Source organism: Lagopus leucura, unplaced genomic scaffold (genome assembly GCF_019238085.1).
Source record: "Lagopus leucura isolate 7727_CA_CO unplaced genomic scaffold, USGS_WTPT01 Super-Scaffold_100014, whole genome shotgun sequence".
Lineage (NCBI taxonomy): Eukaryota > Metazoa > Chordata > Aves > Galliformes > Phasianidae > Lagopus > Lagopus leucura.
In genome coordinates, this window is record NW_024962268.1 from 6,129,180 (window position 1) to 6,141,701 (window position 12,522).

General features: G+C 39.5%; 1 long non-coding RNA gene across 1 annotated transcript in view; it reads right to left on the reverse strand.

Annotated features, from left to right (window-relative positions):
• LOC122182239 overlaps window positions 1-6,254 on the reverse strand; it is a 46,654-nt gene extending 40,400 nt beyond the window's left edge. Inside the window, exon 1 of the long non-coding RNA XR_006179753.1 lies at window positions 6,060-6,254. This is a non-coding gene — a long non-coding RNA (uncharacterized LOC122182239). The remainder of the gene's footprint in view (window positions 1-6,059) is intronic.
• Between the last annotated feature and the right edge of the window lie 6,268 nt (window positions 6,255-12,522).

Sequence of the window (12,522 nt, forward strand, 5' to 3'; positions counted from 1 at the left end):
TAGAGAAGATGCCATTGAAATATATCAGCTCCTCTGTATGATTTATACGTGACTGCATCATGTATCTCCACAACGCACTGATCTGAACTGCTTACAGGGACTTCTCTCTCACCCAAAAATTCCATAGGCATTAATAGGCACGGAGTGTTGTGTCTTCAGATTAGGGGTAGCTGTCTAAAAACACAAGTGCATATAGAGATGTAAAAAACCTGCAGAATACTGCCTCTAGTAACATACATGCAAGATATTTCATTTTATTTAGAATACTGTGTTCAAGTGGTTTCAGCTGGTTATACTCCTAACTTCAGTTCAGTTGGTTGCAGTTATATGCTCTTTATTGTCAAGATGTGTTACATGAAAAGTGTAATTGCAAACACGGGGGCTCAAGGCCATAAATGCCAATGTATTTTGAATATATCTTGGGGTTTTTTAGGCAGCATACAGAAATTCCAGATGACCAGAGTTAGCATTAGTGAGAGTTTAGACATTATAAAAGCTTAAACACTTGACTGCAGGCCTGGATGGCACATAGGCACAGTGATTTATAGCATGGGATAAGATACTGCAGGGTTACAAGGATCTAGTATTTCTTATTTACAGAGAAATGAATATCTCTGTTGATGTAATATCTGTTCTCTAACATGGCCTGTGTATTGAGCACAAGTAGAAGGTTTAACAAAAAACCAGCATTCAAGTATAGGACAATAACAAAAAAGAAGAAAAAATTGTGAATGCTGGAGGTAAGTGAATTCTCACAGTGCTGATGTAACAAAGGGTACCATCTGGCTATGTGACACCTTTTAAGTGGGTAAGATATGCATAGAGCCTAGATAAGGCCTATGGCTAAATAATTGCTTTACTGCCAGCTGTGCAATTCGTGATGTGCAGAAAAAGAGTGACGAAGGTGCAAAACAAAATTGCTTTGACATTTACATTCCTGAACATAAGTTCTTCTCGTTCTCACATTTCTCAGTTTTTCTCACATTTCTAAAGTGTCTCAAAAGCTAGGTAACAGAAAAAGAGATCTGTGGATGCCAAGTCATGGCACATTACTGAGTCAGCAGTGACTAAAAAGAGTATAGTAACAGTAGTAAGTCAATTAGCACCTGAAAACAGCAAAGTCAATATGCTGCTTTTTTCTGGTAATGAGAGTAAATCAATTTTTTCTTGCATACTTTAATGTATGAATAGAATGAACACAGAGATACATTTTTACACATTTTTTACACTTGAGGGTAGATCAGAGCAGTAACTAGACAGCACTCAAAAACATGACAGTGTTTTTCAGATATGGGAAATAAAGTCACTCAGCCTGGAACAGCAGATTGCAGCAATCACAGTATTCCAGAGCGTTTTTTTTCCCCTCTGTATTAACTGTCAAATAGAATAATAGGAACCACCAAATGTTATAAATTTGCTAAAAACCAAAGCTTTGTCGGTACTCTGACAATCTTAAAAGCCACCTTACAGCACAAGGGCAACTGCACTTGAACAGTCCTCTGAAGGCAAAGTACAGGAGAAGCCCATCGACTTGAATCAACTCCAGCTACTGCTATAAAAATTGTAAAGTAACAAATCATTTAATTAAAGCCTTCCAATTACGAGATACTTGTCTCAGAGCTTTGAGCTTTGGGATATGTGTTGCAGGGTCTTGGTTTACTTATTTTCTTCTTGCACAATGATTTTTTTTCCTTAAAGAACTGAGTTTGCACTGCTTGGATTATGTTAACTGTGTTTTAGTCACTGTACTGTTGAGCTCTGTAGGACAGTAAGTAATAAAACTCAGGACTTTGAGTCTGAGGTTTGTGTCAGTCACTTCTGAACATAGCTTGCCCCTAGCACAAATTACACAGTTGCTGTCTGTTTTGTTTCTACAGCAGAAGCACCAGTTTGACTGATAAAACTGAAAACAACCTGCTGTTCTAGAAACTGTCATTCACATCACCCATCCTGTCCTAGTTTCGGCTGAGACAGCATTAAAAGCACAGCAGTGCTTGGGTTATTGCTGAGAAGAGTCACCGCCATGATGGCGTGGGGGCAGAGGGTGCAGCAGAGGAAAGGGGCCTGAGTTTTGCACAGGGTATTCCATATCATGTGACATTGTGCAGAAAGCCAAGGGGAGGTGGCCAGGAGTGGTTGCTGCTTGGGGGTTGGCTGGGCATTGGTCAGTGGGTGGTGAGATACAGCATAGATATCAGGCAGGCTGTTGTACTCTGAAATGGGTGCTGGTTAGCAAGTGGTGAGTGACTGCACTGTGGAGGCATATACATATATATATACATATAATAGAATCAGAGTCATTAAGGTTGGAAAAGACCTGTAAGATCATCTAGTTCAACCATCTACCTGCCACCAATATTGCCCACTAAACCATGTCCCTAAATAAATATATATATTTATATAATAAAATAATACATATATAATTAACAGTTATAATCACATGTTTATTTCCATTTTCCTTTTCTGTCCTAGCAAATAGTTTCTATCTCAACCCACGAGTTCTATTTCCCTCCCTCATCCTACTGCATTCTCTCCCTCATCCTACTGCAGGTTACTGAGTGAACACCTGTGTAGTGCTGAGCTGCCGCTGGGTTAAACCATGATAGTTCTCAGAGAAGGGCAAAAATTTTACAGGAGGAAATCAAAGAATTTGCTGAAGTGGTAATAAAAAAATCTTAAGGAAGAACGGACACAGGAATAGCCGTTACAGGCTAGGGAACTTGCAGTGGAACAGTTTCAGGTATTTACTGGACATACTGAAGTCTTGGTAGGCTGGAGAATAGAAGATACACTACTTAGCTGCAGGTTGAAGCCCAATTTTGGTACATGGTTAGAATGGAAATGGATTGCAGAACCCAAAGCTTGGTCTTTAACAAACAGTAACTGCCAATGTTAAACTTTGCTCATAGCAGTTCAAGTCAAGGTACACAGCAAACAGCAACATTCACCATTTCTTGTTAAGTCGATGTTAAATTCTTGCATTCCTTTAAAATACATGGTTGCTGGAAGATTTCTAGTGATTCATAGGAGGTATCTGCTACGATACCTGCAGCTACGTGTTTGGTGGGCCATCATACTGAAAGACTAAAATAGCTAGCCAGATGTGGTCATAAATTGAAGAGTAATTTTGACCTTGGAGGACTGGGATGTTCTGACAAAAATCAGGTAATTTCATGTTTTACAACTCTGAAAACTTGAGAAGAAATCCAAGATTATTTCACTGAGTTATCACTAAGTACAGAGGATGTGCCACATTCTGGACACTTCCCATTCTTCAGGACGTACAGTGACTTCCAAAAATAATTTCACAGACAAGAGCAAGTGGCAGCAAGACACGAGTAGTTTGAAGTGCTGACTTGTGAGACTGCAGCTGTGCTATGAGCAGTGCCTGTAAATACTCCCTGCCATGCGAGCTTCAGAGTCTGTTTCTTCAGTAGAATTTGTGGCCAATTCAGCTAATGTTCTCCCCCTAAAATTCCAGTCACTATCTGAAAAACAGAAGAAAGTCTGTTTCCACCTGGCAGTTTGCACGCAGGCACTCTTTTTGGAGGGCAAGAGGATTAAGTAATAGACACATGCAGTCCTATGCCATCTGTCACATCACTGGCACATGCAAGTTGCTAGAAAAAAAAAGTAGTCCCTACATACTAGAACTAAAATTGTACTGTAGCAGGAATAAGCGAAGGCCATGAAGGCCCACTGAAGGCCCATCTGTTCCAATCACTGGAAAATGATGAGATGTAAACAGCCAGATATAATTTTGAACCAGACATGGTCATCTCAAATAAATAGTATACCAGAACAGGCCTCAAATGGCAAGAGATATACAACAGGAGCTGCTTAATGTGCCAGCCAATTAAAGAGATCTCAGAGTATCTTTTCTACTGTGGGATAGCTCAGCATCTCTGTCCTCTTGTAAGTCATCAGGACACTGGAGATGTAACTAGAATTACTGGAGTCAGTCCAGGACAATGCAGACCATTAAGGACTTCCATTTCAACTACCACAAAGTAATTATTTTGTTTTAAATAAACACTGAGAGAGATAACTACCTTGATTCAGACCGGCTTGAATAACTGCTTTATTTACTTGATAGCACTTGCTCTCTCAGTGGTGAATTGCCTTTGGTTTTTAATTGAAAACCACAAATTCAAAGTTAATGCCAGCATTTATTCATATCAAATTTATCAATTTATTGTAGAATCATAGAATCACACAGTGGCCTGGGTTGAAAAGGACCACAATGATCATTTAGTTTCAACCCCCTGCTATGTGCAGGGTCACCAACCACTAGGACAGGCTGCCCAGAGCCACATCCAGCCTGGCCTTGAATGCCTCCAGGGATGGGGCATCTACAACCTCCTTGGGCAGCCTGTTCCAGTGTGTCACTGCCCTCTGAGTGAAAAATGTCCTCCTAATCATAGAATCATAGAATCACAAGGTTGGAAATGACCTCCAAGATCATCTAGTCCAACCGTCTCCTCATCACCATTGCCAACACAAGCTACTAAACCATATCACGCAGCACAAAATTTTTATTTAACTTAAACCTCCTCTGCCTCAGTTTAAAAACATTCCCCCTTGTACTACCACTATCAATGTCCCACAGAACTTCAGATTCTAGTCTGACCAAAAAAATTAGCTTTTTAGTTTGCTGAATTGTGAGAATTTCTAAGTTAGAAATACAGGAACATCAATTCTTAGGAAGGTTACTGCCACATAAACATCCCTTTCTGGTGCAACATTTATAAGTAACGGAATACTAAGAAAAAAGGAGGAGTCTCAAACTGATCAGAAATTCAGCAGATAAATACGTATTAAAATGCATATGTTTTTACTACAGTTGGATCATCTACTTCATGAAAGACATTTTTTCAGTGTTATAAAATGTGACATTAGGCAAGCCAGATATCTTTTGCAGTTAATCAAGGAAGATGCACAACTTGAAAGAGCAAAAAAAAAAGCTGCAAGTAAACAGAATAAAAAGTAGCAAAACAGACATTAAACACTGAAAGTACACAGCCTATATTAGAAGTGGAAGATGAAAATTCAAAGAACTTTAAAAGTTTTCTTTTTATGAACCTTCAGCTTGTAAGACAGCAGGACGGCAGAAGTGAGGCTTAGTCTCTGCAAAACTGATACTGCAACAAACAACACCAGAGAGTCCTCTCCTCCTATTCTATTAATAGTTCTGCAAATCTCCTATAGTTGACATAATCCTAATTTCCTCTCTTAAAATCAACATTTCTGAAATGACAGACAGTCAAGACAGAGGTTTTTTTTATTCTGTAGACCAAAATTCACACTGCCATGCCATTTAGATAAACAGTGAACAATGAGATAAGCTGCAGAAGTATGCCTGTATCTGTCCTACTGGGAAGACCAGGCTGCAGATAGCCAATAGGGCTTCCAAAAGGAAGATGTACAGTTACACATTCCATACAACTGCTGAGATGATATATTATTAACTGTAGAGGTGTTAACAAAAAAGTTAACAACAAGGCAAATATAGCTTTATAACAGGGCGTAGCCTGTTAAATTTTATCTTGAAAGGAAGGTGTTTGCTGTGACTTTTGAGGGCTATAGTCAAGCCAAGTGCTAAGCCCTTCCAGAGAGTGCCTGCATGCCTGCAGTTTTTGAAAGCTAATTTAACATGCCTGCCGTGGACCAGTGGAAACTAAGGGGCATGCAGTTACTTGAAGGCTCAGACCTGGACTGAAACAGGTGTAGGTTTACTTCTTTAAAAACTAGGTATCTGCACCCGATCTTGACTTCAAACGATGTCTCTTGGAAACAGCTCCTTGAGGTAATAGTTCTGGAAGATCAGTGACCTTTCCATTTGCAGGTCTAACATCAACTTCCTATAAGCCTGCTCTTCAGGAACACAGCAATGAATTAGAAAGTGAACTGCAATTAACCTGTGCTAAGTCAGATCAACTGAAGTTGATAAGAACAGATGTGACATAAAACATACGTATGTATATAATATGTCAATATGCTTTAGGTTCTGTCACAGCTGTGTTAAGGAAGAAGTAACTATCAATGTCTATAAAACATACCTAGATATTTACCCAGGTACAGACGTTATTGTAACTTCCCAACACCGCACGTCCTGGTTCCTCGCGTCTAAACAGCAATAGCACACTGAACACATAATCTGTTTCTCCAGTTACGCTGGGTCACAGGTTAGGCGTTCAGGCGTCCACCCAGAGCCAGCCGCACCCGCAGCCGCACCCGCCCCGCGCCATCATGGCGGCGCCTCCGCCCGCCCAGCCGCCCCGCCCGGCCCCGCGCGCGCAGCCACCCCTCGGCCGTCCCTTCACGCAGCGCCGCTCCCGGCGCGGGGCGGGCGCGTGCGCTGCGGTGCGTTGGCTGACCGCGCAACGAAGACGACGCGGCCGCTGGTTCCGTTTTGATGCGGGAATTTGAGGATGCCTTTCAAGGTTGCCGAAAAAGTCATCGGCTCCTTGGTTTGTTTGCGAATCGATTCTCAGTTTACGTAAGCACGTGAGCTTTCAGACGGAAGGCACGGCGGTGCAGTAAAAACGTGACTTCTGTAAGCCCTCTGGTAGCAGAGAAACGGCCCCGCTTCGCGGGCACGCCGCGTTCATCTCACCGCGTTTTGGCGGCACCTGCGTTTGGGAACAACTGTTTTCGGGATGAAGCGCGGGAAGAGTGAAACTTCATCACAAATCTCCGAGGAACGCCCTGAGACCTCACTAAGAACTGCGGCCATTGCCGTGGCACCAGGGTGAGCCATTCGTTGCACAAAAACGGTCACGTCCCACTAGTTTTATGGCTTTGTTGCTTCTTTAAATATGTTTTAACAACAGCAACAATAAACATTAAGTTTTGTTACTTACACGCACTCACTGTATTCTGTATTTTATGAAGGCTGCTCAGAAAGCGATGCCTCGTTTTATTGTCAGCCCACGATGTCAGAGGCAGATGCTGTTGGTACGGCAGTATAGGTTGAACCTTCCCAACAGTATTCTATTATGTTTTGTTGTTGTGTGACAGATGGCAGCAGAGGGGCACTCTGACAGAATGGTGTCTGACACGGAAGTGTGGATGGAGCAAAGGTGTGTGAAGGAATTCCTCCAAGCAAAAGAAAAAAAAAAGGCACCCACTGACTTTCATGAACTAGTGAACATTATTGAGGTCCAACACTGAATGTGGGCACAGTGAGCTGGTGGGTAGTGTGTTCCAGCAGTGGCAACACTGGATCACCTCTGCTGTTTATTATAAGCATGGCATGCTGGTTCCTGTTCATCACTGGTGAAAATGCACAGTTCATGGTGGTGGCTGTTGAAAAATTGTAGCTGAAAATTTGCTCTGTTAAATAGTGTTACTGTGTTTTTTATATCTACTGTAGTTCTCGTGGAAATAATTAGGAGGCATTACTTTCAGAGCAACCTTCATAGATGTGACCCTGACAATTCCTCCTCAATTAGTGTGGACCACACAAGCCAAAAGGTTGGACACCCATGCTCTAGAGCATTTTGGGGGGGAAAAAATGATAAAACTACAGAATACTTTAGCTCAACATAAATTAATATTGCTAGTGTGTATGTATGTATAAGATAGAAAGTCTGGGGACATCAATAAAAGAAAAGCATACAAGTCCTTTCTGCAAAACCAGTTTAAAGCTATGTGACCCTTCTATTCAACCTTTTCTTAGTGTCCAGCTCTGAGAAGAAGATTCTCAGGAGTTTGCCTAAGAGAAATAAGCAAATGTAAGATATGGTAGCAGACTTAAATTCACCACACCTGGACCATCTCTGTGTGCACTTGTAAACCCCATGATACAATTGGTTTGATGACATTCATAGAAAGAAATTTCATACATTTCTTCAAGCATCAGAGTCTCTCCTGTTTCCATACTTTCGTATTTAGTTTCTTGATTGCAGTGATGCTTACGTTAAAAACAAATATTTCACTGGCAAACTGTCAGTTTACTTTTGTTTGTAATACTGTGACTCAGTTTATGCTGTCTAGATACGACGAAAAGATGAGTTCATCCTACAAATCAAGAAGTAACTATAGAGAGCCCGTTACAGGCCTAACAGAGTACAACCTCATCTTCTGAGGACAGCACCCTTTGTAACAGCAGTGTTTTGTTTGTTGGCTTAGTTAATACCAGCTTCAAGGAATGCAAGGGAAGGTTTGGATGCAGAGAACATGTTGACCAGAACAGGTGGCAAAAGACTGTGCTGCTCCTAGCACTCGTGTTCATGCAGGCTATGTATTTTCCTTCTGGGCCTATGCTTGCATAGACTGTCCTTCCAGCAGTTCCAGTATCTTTTGGGTGTGAACGGGTGGTGCTGTCACGATGGCACCATTGTCCTCTGCCCAGAGGCACATCAGCCATCCAACCTTACAGTTCCTATCTCTTTGGCATGTTGGTATGGCACCCATAGACTAAGGACTACATAGTTTAGATTTGTAAGACTTCTATTAATATAGCTTATGTAAAAGCATCTTCCTGCTCCCAAGCATTTGAATTTGTCCTCCCCCTCACTGACAGATAAATAAATAAATAAATAAAATAGATCTAATCAGCCAATTAGCTGCGAGCAATCAAAATGGAAGCCTTCAGCATTGATCTGCCTCAGCCCCCTGGTTTTGGCTCAAGGCACCAGGTAACAAAAGTACATGTCTTCAAAGTCAACGCAAAGCTATTTCAGGCACAGCTAAAAGGCTCCGTAACCCATATGCAGCTTATCTCCTAACAGATTGCTACTGTGTTGGAGTATTAGAGAAGGAACAACATGGCAGTAAACAGCAGGGAGATGTTCCTTTGTGTGTTTGTTTGTTTTTAGTGGGTTGTAAGTAAGTTTGTGTTGTTTGTAGGTTTGTGGGAAGCCCCACCTCTACCATGTGGTGAGTTACTGCCATACCCCAGTGAGTGCTGCAGCACTCAATTTTTTGCTGCAGTGAAACACAGTGTAACTTCTAGATATTCTTCACACACTATCACTTATTTTTCTAACTTCAGTATATACCCCTGCTTCAAAATTTCTGTTTCACCACTGTAATTCTCTCAAAAAGCCTTAAGGAGCTTGAACCTTCCTGGATATTTCTCTCTCAGGACTAAGGACCAGCATATGTTTGCAGTAACAAAGGACAGCATTTTCAAAACAAGGTACTGCTACCACCATTCCCTGCAGTTAAAACAAGTGCACTGTCCCTTTTTCACTTAATTTTCAATGTTCTCCTCTAAAAATGATGTTGATTTTGTTTTGTTTGTTTCAGTGAATAAATTATTTTGGGAAATGATGAAATAAACAGAGAATTTTGAGCCACTGCTGAGCCATCTCAACGTGTTTTTTCCCATTTTCATTCAAAGGAGAAACATGATGAAGTGCAGCTGATGACACTACCTGATCAGACAGAGCTGAACCAGCCACACGATTTGTTACAAACATGGTAACTCAAAATTACAGGATCCCTATTGAACAAGTAGAAGTTTAAAATCCACTGAGAAGCACGTCCATGCAAATTATATCTTGATAGAGAAGCTTAAGCACTGAGAACAGTGGATTTTAGTATGAAAATACCCGTGACAGCAAATTGTCATATACTGTTCATACTAAAATATCCTGTGAAACCCTAACTCTACATAATTAAACAAATTTTGATGTATACTTCTGTACATCCACGTTTATCAACTAATCATTTGTTTAAAAATGACAAACTCTGCCTCCTTGGGCAGGTTCCTGTGGCGAAGAAAAAACATTGCTCATTGGGGTGGCTGGGTTTCCAGAAAGGCCTTAGCCTCTCACCACCATTCCTGCAGTAAATATTCTTGCCAATTTCAATCCAACCAAGATCTAAAGTCTCTGGGTCCAGATGTAGACATAATAAATAAAACAAATAAATCAAACAGAAGACAGAACTGCTTCATAGCCATTTGGTATATCTCTCTGTACTTAGTAAAAGTGAGCTATGACACCAATAATGCTTTGGGACATAGTTTATTCACAAAAATAACAACGTAATAGCAGCAGTTGACATTTCTTTACTAGTACCATTTCATAGTTGCTTCAATAATGCAAAAATATATTCTACTAACACGGAACAAGCTTGGATATACATTTATTAAACTTAAAAGGCCTCCTTTACTAACAAAACATCTGATTTAGAGGAGGGGCAGTAATATTTTTGCTGCTGTAGTGTACAGGATACCCAGGCACATTTGAGCACAGGTTGTGATTCATGCTGTGTAGAACAAACTTACCATGGCTCCTGTATCACTGAGAAAAACACCAGAAATGATCTACTGATAAGCTACATTAACTCTGCAGGTTAAATTCCTTTCCTGATGTTCCTAGAGCAGATCACTCACTCCTTTAATCAAATTATTATGAAATTTATGTATGTATGAAGCACTAGCTTCTAAGTAGACCATGATGTACGCATCACTGTAGCAGCAGTTTTAAATCTTTGTGCTAAAAGTTTTACTTAGTACAGCAACTTACTCTTCTAAGAAATCTGCTTGCTTCCTGTCATTACCTTTATCCCCTTATCACTCCCTAAATATATTTGACATTTAACTATCAAAGAACACAAAAAGTACATTTGCATAATTCTACTGTAAATAACAGATCTGCTGAAGCAGATCTGAGTTATTATATCAATGTATTAACCTTCTCAATAGTTCAAAACTAAAATACTACTATAGTCATTAGATTAAAATATCCTTTAGGAATAGTTACAGTTTGCTACCTAGCACACTAATATCTGCATTATAAGAGCTACTTAACTCAGCTAAGAACATCAAGGACTGAATGACAGTAAGAACAAATGACTTTTTCCACTGCTGATAAAAAGTCTTTCTGACCAAGAAAGACAGATAACCTCTATGTGAGAAAATCTCCTTTGCACAGTTAGTACAGAACATATTTTGTACTCCAATCTTAAGCCTTTCATCAAGTTTGGCACTTGTTTATCTTATAGTAAAAAAAAAAAAAAAAAAAAAAGCTGTGAATCCAAATGTGTAAACTGCAGCTCTCCACAAGAAAATAAACAGCTAAATCTCATTTTTACTTCAGTGTACTCCTGTACTAATCTCAAAAATTGAAAAACAGCTACGACAAATTTTTCTTAGAGTTCTTGGTTTCTGAAAACATCTTGAAAACTGGAATTCATAAATAGATCCTCAATGGCTTAATTTACTCAAAAAGTACAGAACTGAAGCCTTAAGAGAACTGCTCTCAGACATGGGCAAAGGAGCTGTATGGATGTATAATCAGACAACTGCCTCAAGCTGTTTTACACTGAAGCATCTACTGAGAAAAATCCAGACTAATGTGCTCAGATCCCATGATGTGGCTCACCTATACATGAAGCATTCCTGAATCTTAAATGAAAATAAATACTACATACAGAGACAATGTCAAGGAGTTTAAAATTAAACACAACTGAATTTATCTGACATTAGGCAAAAGAAATCCCTTTTATACAATGCTTTCAGTATTACTTTAATTACACTTTTCACCATATAAAAAATAAACTTCACATACAGGCTGGAAAGTTTCCTGTTTAGACATCAGCAAACAAAATCAAATTTCAGGTTGTAATAACATTAAGAATATCTATGAATTTCACCTATCCACACTCTATCTGCTGGTGAGAAAACTAGACCTCTCTGAACTAATCATCTACAGGTTTACATTAGTGTAGTCACTTACAGCTCTCAGTATTTGTGTCACTACATCCAAACCTTGCTTTTAAAATAATGACAACACCAAAAACAGTAATTCATTCATTTATATAAAACCTGAAGTATCATCAGGTGTCAAACTGGAGGCATTGCATGCCCCAATTTGCAGTATACTTCACTGTGCTGAACTTATGTACTTAGAAATTGTTTTACTTTCAGAATTCCACTTTCACACTGAAACAAGATGATTTGTCTTTTATTTTTTCCTTTAAGTGAATGGCTTGCAAAATTAAAATGCGTGTTTCATTACAAACTTACAAAAAGAGTGATACAGAGATGCTTCAGTTTTAAGAGTAAAGAATATACATACCACTAGGGCATTACTGCTTTCAGTGATTATAATGTTAAAAAGAGTAACTGAAAATAGTAACAGAAACTTGTATGCAGCATGTAAGAATTTGTCATACAAGGCAGCCTTTACTTTTTTTACCTCTTGATTAGACCAAAAGAGTATCACAGAAATTCCTAAATATAATTATTACAAACTGAAGGCAAACCAGAGAAGCTACCATTAGCAAACAGATCAGTAGAATTCAAAATTAAATTTATTGCCTTACACATACCTAGACTGGAAAACACCAGCAAACAAATTGCAAGCAACACACAGCACGATACAGACTGCAGAGTTTACTTCAGCAGAGGAGTAAACCACTCAAACGGTCAACTCATCACATAAACCAGGCTGTGCCTAGGTTGATGCTGTTAGCCAGCTGGTTAACTAAAGCTAATTCAGTTGTACCTATCTGAAATTGACATTAAAAAAAAAAAAAAAAAAAAAAAAAAAAAAAAAAAAAAAA